Genomic DNA, 15,547 nt, shown 5'->3' on the forward strand with positions numbered 1-15,547 from the left:
GAGGTGACAGAGGGGACCCAGGGCGCAAACGTGCCCAACCTCCTGGAGCCCTGGCTGGGATCCGGGAGGCGAATGGCACCTCATAGGGACTTCCAGGGAAGTCCGGCCATCTAGTCGCCCCATAGGAAAGCATTGCGGGCGACCAGATGGCCGAGGCGAGAGGGGCGACCAGATGACCGGGACCGAAATGACGCCAATCTGCCTGCCCCGGGCCCTGGGGCTGCAGGGCTCCGGGGGCGGCAGAGCTACAGGGCTCCGGGGCTGCAGGGCTCCGGGGCTTCAGTCCTCCCCGGGCCCTGATGGACCCTCTGTCCCGGGCGCCCGGTCCCCCCTGGCCGGCTCACAGGACGGAGGGGTATTCCCGCACCACCGGGCCATGCCGGATGGGGCTCAAGCCCCGTGCCCGGTCCCAGGCCTGGCTCCCGGACCCTAGGCCAGGCCCGGGAGAGCCTCCTCTGGGCTGCAGGGCTCCAGGGCTACAGGGCTCGGGGGCTGCGAGCTCTGTAGGCTGCAGGGCTTCGGGGCTGCCGGGCTCGCGGGCTCCAGGGCTCCAGGGCTCGGGGGCTCCGGGGCTGCAGGGCTCAGGGGCTCCGTGGCTGCAGGCATCCGGGGCTGCAGGGCTCGGGGGCTGCAGGGCTCCTCGGGGGCTCCAGGGCTCCCGGGCTCCGGGGCTGCAGGGCTCCGGGGCTCCAGGGCTCTAGGGCTCCAGGGATCCAGGGCTGCTGGGCTCCAGGGCTCGGGGGCTCCAGGGCAGCAGGGCTCCAGGGCTTGGGACCCATGGAGCCCGTCCCGGGTACTTTGCCACTCTGCGGACCGGAGGAGGGAGCCCCTAATGCCTGGGAGGTGATGCCCGGGCATCGCTCATCTGGTCCCCAGCAGGGAACCACCAGCCCCGGGAGGGTGTTTGGGCATACCCTTGCACCTACTAATCCGGAGGAAAATTACCCCCCTTTCTTGTAATCCATGCACTCGAGGTGACAGAGGGGACCCAGGGCACAAACGTGCCCGACCTCCTGGAGCCCTGGCTGGAATCCGGGAGGCGAATGGCACCTCATAGGGACTTCCAGGGAAGTCCGGCCATCTAGTCGCCCCATAGGAAAGCATTGCGGGCGACCAGATGGCCGAGGCGAGAGGGGCGACCCGATTGCCGGGACCGAAATGACACCAATCTGCCTGCCCCGGGCCTGTAGGGCTCAGGAGCTGCAGGGCTCCGGGGCTCTGGGGCTCCGGGGCTCTGGGGCTCCGGGGCTGCAGGGCAAGGGGACTGCAGGGCTCCACAGCTTGGGGGGCTGCAGGGCTCCGGGGCTGCAGGGCTCGGGTTCTCCAGGGCTCCAGGGCTCCAGGGCTGCAGGGCTCCGGGGCTGCTGGGCTCCAGGGCTCCGGGGCGGCTGGGCTCCGGGGCTCCAGGGCCTGGGACCCATGGAACCCGTTCCGGGTACTTTGCCACACTGCGGCCCGGAGGAGGGAGCCCCGGATGCCTGGGAGGTGTTGCCCGGGCATCGCCCATCTGGTCCCCAGCAGGAAACCACCAGCCCCGGGAGGGTGTTTGGGCATACCCTTGCACCTACTAATCCGGAGGAAAATTACCCCCCTTTCTTGTAATCCGTGCACTCGAGGTGACAGAGGGGACCCAGGGCGCAAAAGTGCCCGACCTCCTGGAGCCCTAGCTGGGATCCGGGAGGCAAATGGCACCTCATAGGGACTTCCAGGGACGTCCGGCCATCTAGTCACCCCATAGGAAAGCATTGCGGGCGACCAGATGGCCGAGGCGAGAGGGGCGACCAGATGGCCGGGACCGAAATAACACCAATCTGCCTGCCCCAGGCCTGCAGGGCTCTGGGGCTGCAGGGCTCTGGGGCTGCAGAGCTACAGGGCTCCAGGGCTGCAGGGCTCCGGGGCTTCAGGCCTCCCCGGGCCCTGATGGACCCTCTGTCCCGGGCGCCCTTGACCCCCCCCGGCCGGCTCGCAGGATGGAGGGTTATTCCCGCACCACCGGGCCCTGCTGGACGGGGCTCAAGCCCCGGGCCCGGTCCCTGGCCCGGCTCCCGGACCCTAGGCCAGGCCCGGGAGAGCCTCCCCTAGGCTGCAGGGCTACAGGGCTACAGGGCTCGGGGGCTGCAGGGCTCCATGGACTGCAGGACTTCGGGGCTGCCGGGCATGGGGGCTCCAGGGCTGCAGGGCTCGGGGGCTCCGGGGCTGCAGGGCTCAGGGGCTCCCGGGCTGCAGGCATCCGGGGCTGCAGGGCTCGGGGGCTGCAGGGCTCCTCGGGGGCTCCACAGCTCCCGGGCTCTGGGGCTGCAGGGCTCCAGGGCTGCAGGGCTCCGGGGGGCTCCAGGGGCTGTAGGGCTCCAGGGGCTCCAGGGCTGCAGGGCTCCAGGGCTGCAGGGCTCCAGGGCTGCAGGGCTGCAGGGCTCCATGGGGACTACAGGGCTCCAGGGGCTGTAGGGCTCCGGGGGCTCCAGGACGGAGGGGTATTCCCGCACCACCGGGCCCTGCCGGATGGGGCTCAAGCCGCGGGCCCGCTCCCGGTCTCTGCTTCTGAAACCCTAGCCAGGCTGGGGAAAAAGCCGCCCTTGCCTCTGATGAACGCCTGGAACCTCGGCCGGCTTGCAGGACGGGGAAGCTCCAGCAAACCCATGGCTGGCCGGACGGAGCTCAAGCCCCGGGCCCGCTCCCGGTCCCTGCTTCCGAAACCCTAGCCCGGCCGGGGAGAGCCTCCCTTGGCCCTGATGAACGCCCGGAACCTCAGCCGGCTTGCGGGACGGGGAGGCTCCAGCAACCCCATGGCCTACCGGACGGAGCTCAAGCCCCGGGCCCAGTCCCTGCTTCCAAAACCCTAGCCAGCCCGGGGAGAGCCTCCCTTGGCCCCATAAACGCCCGGAACCTCGGCCGGCTTGCAGGACGGAGCTCAGGCCCCAGGCCTCAGGCCCAGACTACCAACACTAGCCGGGCCCGGGGAGAGCCTCCCGGTAGATCCCCCTGTCCCCAGCACCTGGACCCTGGGCCGGAACCAAGGAGGGTTAAGCCCAGGACACGTCCTCTCCCCGACGGCCTGCCCGGGAGCCCATTTTTGTCGACTATTAAGCCCCCACGTAGTGGGGGCTTACAGAACTTTGGGAAAGGACAAAAGTTGGAGTTAGCCCGTCCGCCAGCCTGCAGGGCCATCTGGTCACCCAGCCCGCAGGGCCATCTGGTCACGCAGCCAGGCGACCAGATGACCCGGGACGACCCAGCGCCCGGATGGCCTGGGAGGGTGCCGTACCCAGTCGCCCTTGCAGTCCAGCGAGGGTGGCCAGGCGCTGCTGCTTGCCTCCCTGCTCGACTTGCCCATTCAGCAGTGGGAAGGGGAGGCCCGCCGGCGGCGGCCCAGGCCATCTGGTCACCCTGCCGACCCGCAAGGGAAGGTGTGGCCCCCATCCCCGCACCCCGGTGGGGCAGGGAGGGGAGGGAGAGGCCCCCGTGCCGGAGGGCATGTGGTGGAGGCAGCCTCCCGCAGGCCCGTGTTACCCCCTCCACATCCATCCCGCCGGCCAGGCGGCAGAGGGACCCACCCCTGGGTGTGGTGGAGGGAGGCTTCTGCGGGCGCCCACGCACGGAAAGAGACAAAAGCTTGGCTCAGAGGATGACTTTCAATAGATCGCAGCGAGGTAGCTGCTCTGCTACTTACGAAACCCTGACCCAGAATCAGGTTGTCTACGAATGATTTAGCACTGGGTGCCCCACGAACATGGGCCTGATCAAACTCAGAGGAAAAGGACCATCGGCAAGGGGCTGAGAGGCAGGAGCGTCCCGGGCCCCTGAGGGGCCCTGGCGGGCAGGCCCCGGGATGCCTTCCCCCTCTCAGCATGGCCAGACCTCATGGAAGTCTGCCTGATCAAACTCGGTGAAAAATGACCATCGAACCCTGATAAAAACAACCATCGACAATGGGCCGAGAGGCAGAAGCATCCACGGGCCCCTGGGGGCCCCTAGCGGGTGGGTACTGGGACGCCTTCCCCCTCTCAGCATGGCCAGACCTCACGGAGGTATGCCTGATCAAACTCTGAGGAAAACGACCATCGGCAAGGGGCTGAGAGGCAGGAGCGTCCCCGGGCCCCTGGGGGCCCCTGGCAGGCAGGCTCCAGGACGCCTCCCTCCCTCTCAGCATGGCCAGACCTCATGAAAGTCTGCCTGATCAAACTCGGAGAAAAACAACCATCGAACTTGGAGAAAAACGACCATCGGCAAGGGGCCAAGAGGCAGAAGTGTCCCCGGGCCCCTGGGGGCCCCTGTCGGGCAGGCCCCGGGATGCCTTCCCTCTCTCAGCATGACCAGACCTCATGGAAGTCTGCCTGATGAAACTCGGAGAAAAACGACCATCGAACCCTGATAAAAACGACCATCGACAAGGGGCCGAGAGGCAGAAGCATCCACCGGCCCCTGGGGGCCCCTGGCGGGCGGGCCCCGGGATCCATTCCCCCTCTCAGCATGACCAGACCTCACTGAGGTATGCCTGATCAAACTAGGAGACAAACAACCATCGGCAAGGGGCTGAGAGGCAGGAGCGTCCCAGGGCCCCTGGGGGACCCTGGCAGGCCCTGGGATGCCTCCCCCCCTCTCAGCATGGCTGGACCTCCTGGAAGTCTACCTGATCAAACTCGGCGAAAAACAACCATCTAACTCGGAGAAAAACGACCATCGGCAAAGGGCCAGGAGGCAGAAGTGTCCCCGGGCCCCTGGGGGCCCCTGGCGGGCAGGCCCGGGACACCTTCCCCCTCTCTGCATGGCCAGACCTCACGGAGGTCTGTGCCTTATCAAACTCGGAGAAAAAGGACCATCGGCAAGGGGCTGACAGGCAGGAGCGTCCCCGGGCCCCTGGGGGCCCCTGGCAGGCGGGCCCTGGGATGCCTTCCCCCTCTCAGCATGGCCAGACCTCATGGAAGTCTGCCTGATCAAACTCGGAGAAAAACGACCATCGAACCCTGATAAAAACGACCATCAACAATGGGCAGGAGTGTCCCTGGGCCCCTGGGGGCCCCTGGCGGGCGGGCCCCGGGACGCCTTCCCCCTCTCAGCATGGCCAGACCTCACGGAGGTATGCCTGATCAAACTCGGAGAAAAACAAATATCGAACTCGGAGAAAAACGACCATCGGCAAGGGGCTGAGAGGCTGAAGCGTCCCCGGGCCCCTGGGGGCCCCTGGCGGGAGGGCCCCGGGATGCCTCCCCCTCTCAGCATGGCCAGACCTCATGGAAGTCTGCCTGATCAAACTCGGAGAAAAACGACCATCGGCAAGGGGCTGAGAGGCAGAAGCGTCCCCGGGCCCCTGGGGGCCCCTGGCAGGCAGGCCCGGGATGCCTTCCCCCTCTCAGCATGGCCGGACCTCACGGAGGTCTGTGCCTGATCAAACTCGGAGAAAAACGACCATCGGCAAGGGGCTGAGAGGCAGGAGCGTCCCCGGGCCCCTGGGGGCCCCTGGCGGGAGGGCCCCGGGATGCCTCTCCCCTCTCAGCATGGCCGGACCTCATGGAAGTCTGCCTGATCAAACTCGGAGAAAAACAACCATCGAACTTGGAGAAAAACGACCATCGGCAAGGGGCCAAGAGGCAGAAGCGTCCCCGGGCCCCTGGGGGCCCCTGGCGGGTGGGCCCCAGGAAACCTTTCCCCCTTAGCATGGCCAGACCTCATGGAAGTCTGCCTGATGAAACTCGGAGAAAAACAACCATCGAACCCTGATAAAAACGACCATCGACAAGGGGCCGAGAGGCAGAAGCATCCACGGGCCCCTGGGGGCCCCTGGCGGGTGGGCCCCGGGACGCCTTACCCCTCTCAGCATGGCCAGACCTCACAGAGGTATGCCTGATCAAACTCGGAGACAAACGACCATCGGCAAGGGGCTGAGAGGCAGGAGCGTCCCCGGGCCCCTGGGGGACCCTGGCAGGCCCCGGGATGCCTCCCCCCCTCTCAGCATGGCCGGACCTCCTGGAAGTCTGCCTGATCAAACTCGGCGAAAAACAACCATCTAACTCAGAGAAAAACGACCATCGGCAAGGGGCCAAGAGGCAGAAGTGTCCCGGGGCCCCTGGGGGCCCCTGGCGGGCCGGCCCGGGACACCTTCCCCCTCTCAGCATGGCCAGACCTCACGGAGGTCTGTGCCTTATCAAACTCGGAGAAAAAGGACCATCGGCAAGGGGCTGACAGGCAGGAGCGTCCCCGGGCCCCTGGGGGCCCCTGGCGGGCGGGCCCCGGGATGCCTTCCCCCTCTCAGCATGGCCAGACCTCATGGAAGTCTGCCTGATCAAACTCAGAGAAAAACGACCATCGAACCTTGATAAAAACGACCATCAACAATGGGCAGGAGCGTCCCCGGGCCCCTGGGGGCCACTGGCGGGCGGGCCCCGGGACGCCTTTCCCCTCTCAGCATGGCCAGACCTCACGGAGGTATGCCTGATCAAACTCGGAGAAAAACAAATATCGAACTCGGAGAAAAACGACCATCGGCAAGGGGCTGAGAGGCTGAAGCGTCCCCGGGCCCCTGGGGGCCCCTGGCAGGCAGGCCCTGGGATGCCTCCCCCCTCCCAGCATGGCCAGACCTCATGGAAGTCTGCCTGATCAAACTCGGAGAAAAACGACCATCGAACTCGGAGAAAAACGACCATCGGCAAGGGGCTGAGAGGCAGAAGCGTCCCCGGGCCCCTGGGGGCCCCTGGGGGCTCCTGGCAGGCGGGCCCGGGATGCCTTCCCCCTCTCAGCATGGCCGGACCTCACGGAGGTCTGTGCCTGATCAAACTCGGAGAAAAAGGACCATCGGCAAGGGGCTGAGAGGCAGGAGCGTCCCCGGGCCCCTGGGGGCCCCTGGCAGGTGGGCCCCGGGACACCTTCCCCCTCAAACTTGGTGAAAAAGGACCATCGGCAAGGGGCTGAGAGGCAAGAGTGTCCCCAGGACACTGGGGGCCCCGGTGGGCAGGCTCCAGGGCTGCCTACCCCTGATTCAGAATCTCCGGAGGTCTGACTGACCCTCTCCCTAGTAATCCGGAGGAACATTACCCCCCTTTCTTGTAATCTGTGCACTCGAAGTCACACAGGGGACCCAAGGCACGAACGAGCCCGACCTCCTGGAGCCCTGGCTGGGATCCGGGAGGCGAATGGCACCTCATTGGGACTTCCAGGGAAGTTCGGTCATCTGGTCGCCCCATTGGAAAGCATTGCGGGCGACCAGATGGCCGAGGCGAGAGGGGCGACCAGATGGCCGGGACCGAAATGACGCCAATCTGCCTGCAGGGCTCTGGGGCTGCAGGGCTCCGGGGGCTGCAGGGCTGCAGGGATCCGGGGGCTGCTGGGCTCCAGGGCTCGGGGGCTCCAGGGGTCGGGACCCATGGAGCCCGTCCCGGGTACTTTGCCACTCTGCGGCCCAGAGGAGGGAGCCCCGGATGCCTGGGAGGTGTTGCCCGGGCATCGCCCATCTGGTCCCCAGCAGGGAACCACCAGCCCCGGGATGGTGTTTGGGCAAACCCTTGCACCTACTAATCCGGAGGAAAATTACCCCCCTTTCTTGTAATCCGTGCACTCGAGGTGACAGAGGGGACCCAGGGCGCAAACGTGCCCGACCTCCTGGAGCCCTGGCTGGGATCCGGGAGGCGAATGGCACCTCATAGGGACTTCCAGGGAAGTCCGGCCATCTAGTCGCCCCATAGGAAAGCATTGCGGGCAACCAGATGGCTGAGGCGAAAGGGGCGACCAGATGGCCGGGACCAAAATGACGCCAATCGGCCTGCCCCGGGCCTGTAGGGCTCAGGAGCTGCAGGGCTCCGGGGCTCCGGGGCTGCAGGGCTCGGGGACTGCAGGGCTCCACGGCTCGGGGGGCTGCAGCGCTCCGGGGCTCCAGGGCTCCGGGGCTCCGGGGCTCCGGGGCTCCGGGGCTCCGGGGCTGCTGGGCTCCGGGGCTGCTGGGCTCCAGGGCTTGGGGGCTCCAGGGCAGGAGGGCTCCAGGGCTCCAAGGCTCCGGGGCTCCAGGGCCCGGGACCCATGGAGCCCGTCCCGGGTACTTTGCCACTCTGCGGCCCGGAGGAGGGAGCCCCGGATGCATGGAAGGTGTTGCCCGGGCCTCGCCCATCTGGTCCACAGCAGGGAACCACCAGCCCCGGGAGGGTGTTTGGGCATACCCTTGCACCTACAAACCCGGAGGAAAATTACCCCCCTTTCTTGTAATCTGTGCACTCGAGGTGACAGAGGGGACCCAGGGCGCAAACGTGCCCGACCTCCTGGAGCCCTGGCTGGGATCCGGGAGGCGAATGGCACCTCATAGGGACTTCCAGGGAAGTCCGGCCATCTAGTTGCCCCATAGGAAAGCATTGCGGGCGACCAGATGGCCGAGGCGAGAGGGGCGACCAGATGGCCGGGACCGAAATGACGCCTATCTGCCTGCCCCGGGCCTGCAGGGCTCTGGGGCTGCAGGGCTCCGGGGGCTGCAGAGCTACAGGGCTCCGGGGCTGCAGGGCTCCGGGGCTTCAGTCCTCCCCGGGCCCTGATGGACCCTCTGTCCCGGGCGCCCCAGACCCCCCTGGCCAGCTCACAGGACGGAGGGGTATTCCAGCACCACCGGGCCATGCCGGATGGGGCTGAAGCCCCGGGCCCGGTCCCAGGCCCGGCTCCCGGACCCTAGGCCAGGCCTGGGAGAGCCTCCCCTGGGCTGCAGGGCTCCAGGGCTCCAGGGCTCAGGGGCTGCAGAGCTCTGTGGGCTGCAGGGCTTTGGGGCTGCCGGGCTCGGGGGCTCCAGGGCTGCAGGGCTCGGGGGCTCCGGGGCTGCAGGGCTCAGGGGCTCCGTGGCTGCAGGCATCCAGGGCTGCAGGGCTCGGGGGCTGCAGGGCTCCTCGGGGGCTCCAGGGCTCCCGGGCTCCGGGGCTGCAGGGCTCCGGGGCTCCAGGGCTCTAGGGCTCCAGGGATCCAGGGCTGCTGGGCTCCAGGGCTCGCAGGCTCCAGGGCAGCAGGGCTCCAGGGCTTGGAACCCATGGAGCCCGTCCCCGGTACTTTGCCACTCTGCGGCCCGGAGGAGGGAGCCCCGGATGCATGGAAGGTGTTGCCCGGGCATCGCCCATCTGGTCCACAGCAGGGAACCACCAGCCCCGGGAGGGTGTTTGGGCATACTCTTGCACCTACTAATCCGGAGGAAAATTACCCCCCTTTCTTGTAATCCGTGCACTCGAGGTGACAGAGGGGACCCAGGGCGCAAACGTGCCCGACCTCCTGGAGCCCTGGCTGGGATCCGGGAGGCGAATGGCACCTCATAGGGACTTCCAGGGAAGTCCGGCCATCTAGTCGCCCCATAGGAAAGCATTGCGGGCAACCAGATGGCTGAGGCGAAAGGGGCGACCAGAAGGCCGGGACCAAAATGACGCCAATCGGCCTGCCCCGGGCCTGTAGGGCTCAGGAGCTGCAGGGCTCCGGGGCTCCGGGGCTGCAGGGCTCGGGTACTGCAGGGCTCCACGGCTCGGGGGGCTGCAGCGCTCCGGGGCTCCAGGGCTCCGGGGCTCCGGGGCTGAGGGGCTCCGGGGCTGCTGGGCTCCAGGGCTTGGGGGCTCCAGGGCAGGAGGGCTCCAGGGCTCCAAGGCTCCGGGGCTCCAGGGCCCGGGACCCATGGAGCCCGTCCCGGGTACTTTGCCACTTTGCGGCCCGGAGGAGGGAGCCCCGGATGCATGGAAGGTGTTGCCCGGGCATCGCCCATCTGGTCCACAGCAGGGAACCACCAGCCCCGGGAGGGTGTATGGGCATACCCTTGCACCTACTAATCCGGAGGAAAATTACCCCCCTTTCTTGTAATCTGTGCACTCGAGGTGACAGAGGGGACCCAGGGCGCAAACGTGCCCAACCTCCTGGAGCCCTGGCTGGGATCCGGGAGGCGAATGGCACCTCGAGGCGAATGGCACCTCATAGGGACTTCCAGGGAAGTCCGGCCATCTAGTCGCCCCATAGGAAAGCATTGCGGGCGACCAGATGGCCGAGGCGAGAGGGGCGACCAGATGGCCGGGACCGAAATGACGCCAATCTGCCTGCCCCGGGCCTGCAGGGCTCTGGGGCTGCAGGGCTCCGGGGGCTGCAGAGCTACAGGGCTCCGGGGCTGCAGGGCTCCGGGGCTTCAGTCCTCCCCGGGCCCTGATGGACCCTCTGTCTCGGGCGTCCCAGACCCCCCTGGCCGGCTCACAGGACGGAGGGGTATTCCCGCACCACCGGGCCATGCCGGATGGGGCTGAAGCCCCGGGCCCGGTCCCAGGCCCGGCTCCCGGACCCTAGGCCAGGCCTGGGAGAGCCTCCCCTGGGCTGCAGGGCTCCAGGGCTCCAGGGCTCAGGGGCTGCAGAGCTCTGTGGGCTGCAGGGCTTTGGGGCTGCCGGGCTCGGGGGCTCCAGGGCTGCAGGGCTCGGGGGCTCCGGGGCTGCAGGGCTCAGGGGCTCCGTGGCTGCAGGCATCCAGGGCTGCAGGGCTCGGGGGCTGCAGGGCTCCTCGGGGGCTCCAGGGCTCCCGGGCTCCGGGGCTGCAGGGCTCCGGGGCTCCAGGGCTCTAGGGCTCCAGGGATCCAGGGCTGCTGGGCTCCAGGGCTCGCAGGCTCCAGGGCAGCAGGGCTCCAGGGCTTGGAACCCATGGAGCCCGTCCCTGGTACTTTGCCACTCTGCGGCCCGGAGGAGGGAGCCCCGGATGCATGGAAGGTGTTGCCCGGGCATCGCCCATCTGGTCCACAGCAGGGAACCACCAGCCCCGGGAGGGTGTTTGGGCATACCCTTGCACCTACTAATCCGGAGGAAAATTACCCCCCTTTCTTGTAATCTGTGCACTCGAGGTGACAGAGGGGACCCAGGGCGCAAACGTGCCCGACCTCCTGGAGCCCTGGCTGGGATCCGGGAGGCGAATGGCACCTCATAGGGACTTCCAGGGAAGTCCGGCCATCTAGTTGCCCCATAGGAAAGCATTGCGGGCGACCAGATGGCCGAGGCGAGAGGGGCGACCAGATGGCCGGGACCGAAATGACGCCAATCTGCCTGCAGGGCTCTGGGGCTGCAGGGCTCCGGGGGCTGCAGAGCTACAGGGCTCCGGGGCTGCAGGGCTCCGGGGCTTCAGTCCTCCCCGGGCCCTGATGGACCCTCTGTCCCGGGCGCCCGGACCCCCCTGGCCGGCTCACAGGACGGAGGGGTATTCCCGCACCACCGGGCCATGCCGGATGGGGCTCAAGCCCCGTGCCCGGTCCCAGGCCCGGCTCCCGGACCCTAGGCCAGGCCCGGGAGAGCCTCCTCTGGGCTGCAGGGCTCCAGGGCTACAGGGCTCAGGGGCTGCAGAGCTCTGTGGGCTGCAGGGCTTTGGGGCTGCCGGGCTCGGGGGCTCCAGGGCTGCAGGGCTCGGGGGCTCCGGGGCTGCAGGGCTCAGGAGCTCCGTGGCTGCAGGCATCCAGGGCTGCAGGGCTCGGGGGCTGCAGGGCTCCTCGGGGGCTCCAGGGCTCCCGGGCTCCGGGGCTGCAGGGCTCCGGGGCTCCAGGGCTCTAGGGCTCCAGGGATCCAGGGCTGCTGGGCTCCAGGGCTCGCAGGCTCCAGGGCAGCAGGGCTCCAGGGCTTGGAACCCATGGAGCCCGTCCCCGGTACTTTGCCACTCTGCGGCCCGGAGGAGGGAGCCCCGGATGCATGGAAGGTGTTGCCCGGGCATCGCCCATCTGGTCCACAGCAGGGAACCACCAGCCCCGGGAGGGTGTTTGGGCATACTCTTGCACCTACTAATCCGGAGGAAAATTACCCCCCTTTCTTGTAATCCGTGCACTCGAGGTGACAGAGGGGACCCAGGGCGCAAACGTGCCCGACCTCCTGGAGCCCTGGCTGGGATCCGGGAGGCGAATGGCACCTCATAGGGACTTCCAGGGAAGTCCGGCCATCTAGTCGCCCCATAGGAAAGCATTGCGGGCAACCAGATGGCTGAGGCGAAAGGGGCGACCAGAAGGCCGGGACCAAAATGACGCCAATCGGCCTGCCCCGGGCCTGTAGGGCTCAGGAGCTGCAGGGCTCCGGTGCTCCGGGGCTGCAGGGCTCGGGGACTGCAGGGCTCCACGGCACGGGGGGCTGCAGCGCTCCGGGGCTCCAGGGCTCCGGGGCTCCGGGGCTCCGGGGCTGAGGGGCTGAGGGGCTCCGGGGCTGCTGGGCTCCAGGGCTCGGGGGCTCCAGGGCAGGAGGGCTCCAGGGCTCCAAGGCTCCGAGGCTCCAGGGCCCGGGACCCATGGAGCCCGTCCCGGGTACTTTGCCACTCTGCGGCCCGGAGGAGGGAGCCCCGGATGCATGGAAGGTGTTGCCCGGGCATCGCCCATCTGGTCCACAGCAGGGAACCACCAGCCCCGGGAGGGTGTTTGGGCATACCCTTGCACCTACTAATCCGGAGGAAAATTACCCCCCTTTCTTGTAATCTGTGCACTCGAGGTGACAGAGGGGACCCAGGGCGCAAACGTGCCCAACCTCCTGGAGCCCTGGCTGGGATCCGGGAGGCGAATGGCACCTCATAGGGACTTCCAGGGAAGTCCGGCCATCTAGTCGCCCCATAGGAAAGCATTGCGGGCGACCAGATGGCCGAGGCGAGAGGGGCGACCAGATGGCCGGGACCGAAATGACGCCAATCTGCCTGCCCCGGGCCTGCAGGGCTCTGGGGCTGCAGGGCTCCGGGGGCTGCAGAGCTACAGGGCTCCGGGGCTGCAGGGCTCCGGGGCTTCAGTCCTCCCCGGGCCCTGATGGACCCTCTGTCCCGGGCGTCCCAGACCCCCCTGGCCGGCTCACAGGACGGAGGGGTATTCCCGCACCACCGGGCCATGCCGGATGGGGCTGAAACCCGGTCCCGGTCCCAGGCCCGGCTCCCGGACCCTAGGCCAGGCCTGGGAGAGCCTCCCCTGGGCTGCAGGGCTCCAGGGCTCCAGGGCTCAGGGGCTGCAGAGCTCTGTGGGCTGCAGGGCTTTGGGGCTGCCGGGCTCGGGGGCTCCAGGGCTGCAGGGCTCGGGGGCTCCGGGGCTGCAGGGCTCAGGGGCTCCGTGGCTGCAGGCATCCAGGGCTGCAGGGCTCGGGGGCTGCAGGGCTCCTCGGGGGCTCCAGGGCTCCCGGGCTCCGGGGCTGCAGGGCTCCGGGGCTCCAGGGCTCTAGGGCTCCAGGGATCCAGGGCTGCTGGGCTCCAGGGCTCGCAGGCTCCAGGGCAGCAGGGCTCCAGGGCTTGGAACCCATGGAGCCCGTCCCCGGTACTTTGCCACTCTGCGGCCCGGAGGAGGGAGCCCCGGATGCATGGAAGGTGTTGCCCGAGCATCGCCCATCTGGTCCACAGCAGGGAACCACCAGCCCCGGGAGGGTGTTTGGGCATACCCTTGCACCTACTAATCCGGAGGAAAATTACCCCCCTTTCTTGTAATCCGTGCACTCGAGGTGACAGAGGGGACCCAGGGCGCAAACGTGCCCGACCTCCTGGAGCCCTGGCTGGGATCCGGGAGGCGAATGGCACCTCATAGGGACTTCCAGGGAAGTCCGGCCATCTAGTCGCCCCATAGGAAAGCATTGCGGGCAACCAGATGGCTGAGGCGAAAGGGGCGACCAAAAGGCCGGGACCAAAATGACGCCAATCGGCCTGCCCCGGGCCTGTAGGGCTCAGGAGCTGCAGGGCTCCGGGGCTCCGGGGCTGCAGGGCTCGGGGACTGCAGGGCTCCACGGCTTGGGGGGCTGCAGCTCTCCGGGGCTCCAGGGCTCCGGGGCTCCGGGGCTCCGGGGCTGAGGGGCTCCGGGGCTGCTGGGCTCCAGGGCTCGGGGGCTCCAGGGCAGGAGGGCTCCAGGGCTCCAAGGCTCCGGGGCTCCAGGGCCCGGGACCCATGGAGCCCGTCCCGGGTACTTTGCCACTCTGCGGCCCGGAGGAGGGAGCCCCGGATGCATGGAAGGTGTTGCCCGGGCATCGCCCATCTGGTCCACAGCAGGGAACCACCAGCCCCGGGAGGGTGTTTGGGCATACCCTTGTACCTACTAATCCGGAGGAAAATTACCCCCCTTTCTTGTAATCTGTGCACTCGAGGTGACAGAGGGGACCCAGGGCGCAAACGTGCCCAACCTCCTGGAGCCCTGGCTGGGATCCGGGAGGCGAATGGCACCTCTTAGGGACTTCCAGGGAAGTCCGGCCATCTAGTCGCCCCATAGGAAAGCATTGCGGGCGACCAGATGGCCGAGGCGAGAGGGGCGACCAGATGGCCGGGACCGAAATGACGCCAAACTGCCTGCCCCGGGCCTGCAGGGCTCTGGGGCTGCAGGGCTCCGGGGGCTGCTGAGCTACAGGGCTCCGGGGCTGCAGGGCTCCGGGGCTTCAGTCCTCCCCGGGCCCTGATGGACCCTCTGTCCCGGGCGTCCCAGACCCCCCTGGCCGGCTCACAGGACGGAGGGGTATTCCCGCACCACCGGGCCATGCCGGATGGGGCTGAAGCCCCGGGCCCGGTCCCAGGCCCGGCTCCCGGACCCTAGGCCAGGCCTGGGAGAGCCTCCCCTGGGCTGCAGGGCTCCAGGGCTCCAGGGCTCAGGGGCTGCAGAGCTCTGTGGGCTGCAGGGCTTTGGGGCTGCCGGGCTCGGGGGCTCCAGGGCTGCAGGGCTCGGGGGCTCCGGGGCTGCAGGGCTCAGGGGCTCCGTGGCTGCAGGCATCCAGGGCTGCAGGGCTCGGGGGCTGCAGGGCTCCTCGGGGGCTCCAGGGCTCCCGGGCTCCGGGGCTGCAGGGCTCCGGGGCTCCAGGGCTCTAGGGCTCCAGGGATCCAGGGCTGCTGGGCTCCAGGGCTCGCAGGCTCCAGGGCAGCAGGGCTCCAGGGCTTGGAACCCATGGAGCCCGTCCCCGGTACTTTGCCACTCTGCGGCCCGGAGGAGGGAGCCCCGGATGCATGGAAGGTGTTGCCCGAGCATCGCCCATCTGGTCCACAGCAGGGAACCACCAGCCCCGGGAGGGTGTTTGGGCATACCCTTGCACCTACTAATCCGGAGGAAAATTACCCCCCTTTCTTGTAATCTGTGCGCTCGAGGTGACAGAGGGGACCCAGGGCGCAAACGTGCCCGACCTCCTGGAGCCCTGGCTGGGATCCGGGAGGCAAATGGCACCTCATAGGGACTTCCAGGGAAGTCCGGCCATCTAGTTGCCCCATAGGAAAGCATTGCGGGCTACCAGATGGCCGAGGCGAGAGGGGCGACCAGATGGCCGGGACCGAAATGACGCCAATCTGCCTGCAGGGCTCTGGGGCTGCAGGGCTCCGGGGGCTGCAGAGCTACAGGGCTCCGGGGCTGCAGGGCTCCGGGGCTTCAGTCCTCCCCGGGCCCTGATGGACCCTCTGTCCCGGGCGCCCGGTCCCCCCTGGCCGGCTCACAGGACGGAGGGGTATTCCCGCACCACCGGGCCATGCCGGATGGGGCTCAAGCCCCGTGCCCGGTCCCAGGCCTGGCTCCCGGACCCTAGGCCAGGCCCGGGAGAGCCTCCTCTGGGCTGCAGGGCTCCAGGGCTCGGGGGCTGCGAGCTCTGTAGGCTGCAGGGCTTCGGGGCTGCCGGGCTCGCGGGCTC

The sequence above is a fragment of the Lissotriton vulgaris genome, chromosome 11 (assembly GCF_964263255.1).
Source record: "Lissotriton vulgaris chromosome 11, aLisVul1.2, whole genome shotgun sequence".
NCBI classification, from domain to species: Eukaryota; Metazoa; Chordata; class Amphibia; order Caudata; family Salamandridae; genus Lissotriton; species Lissotriton vulgaris.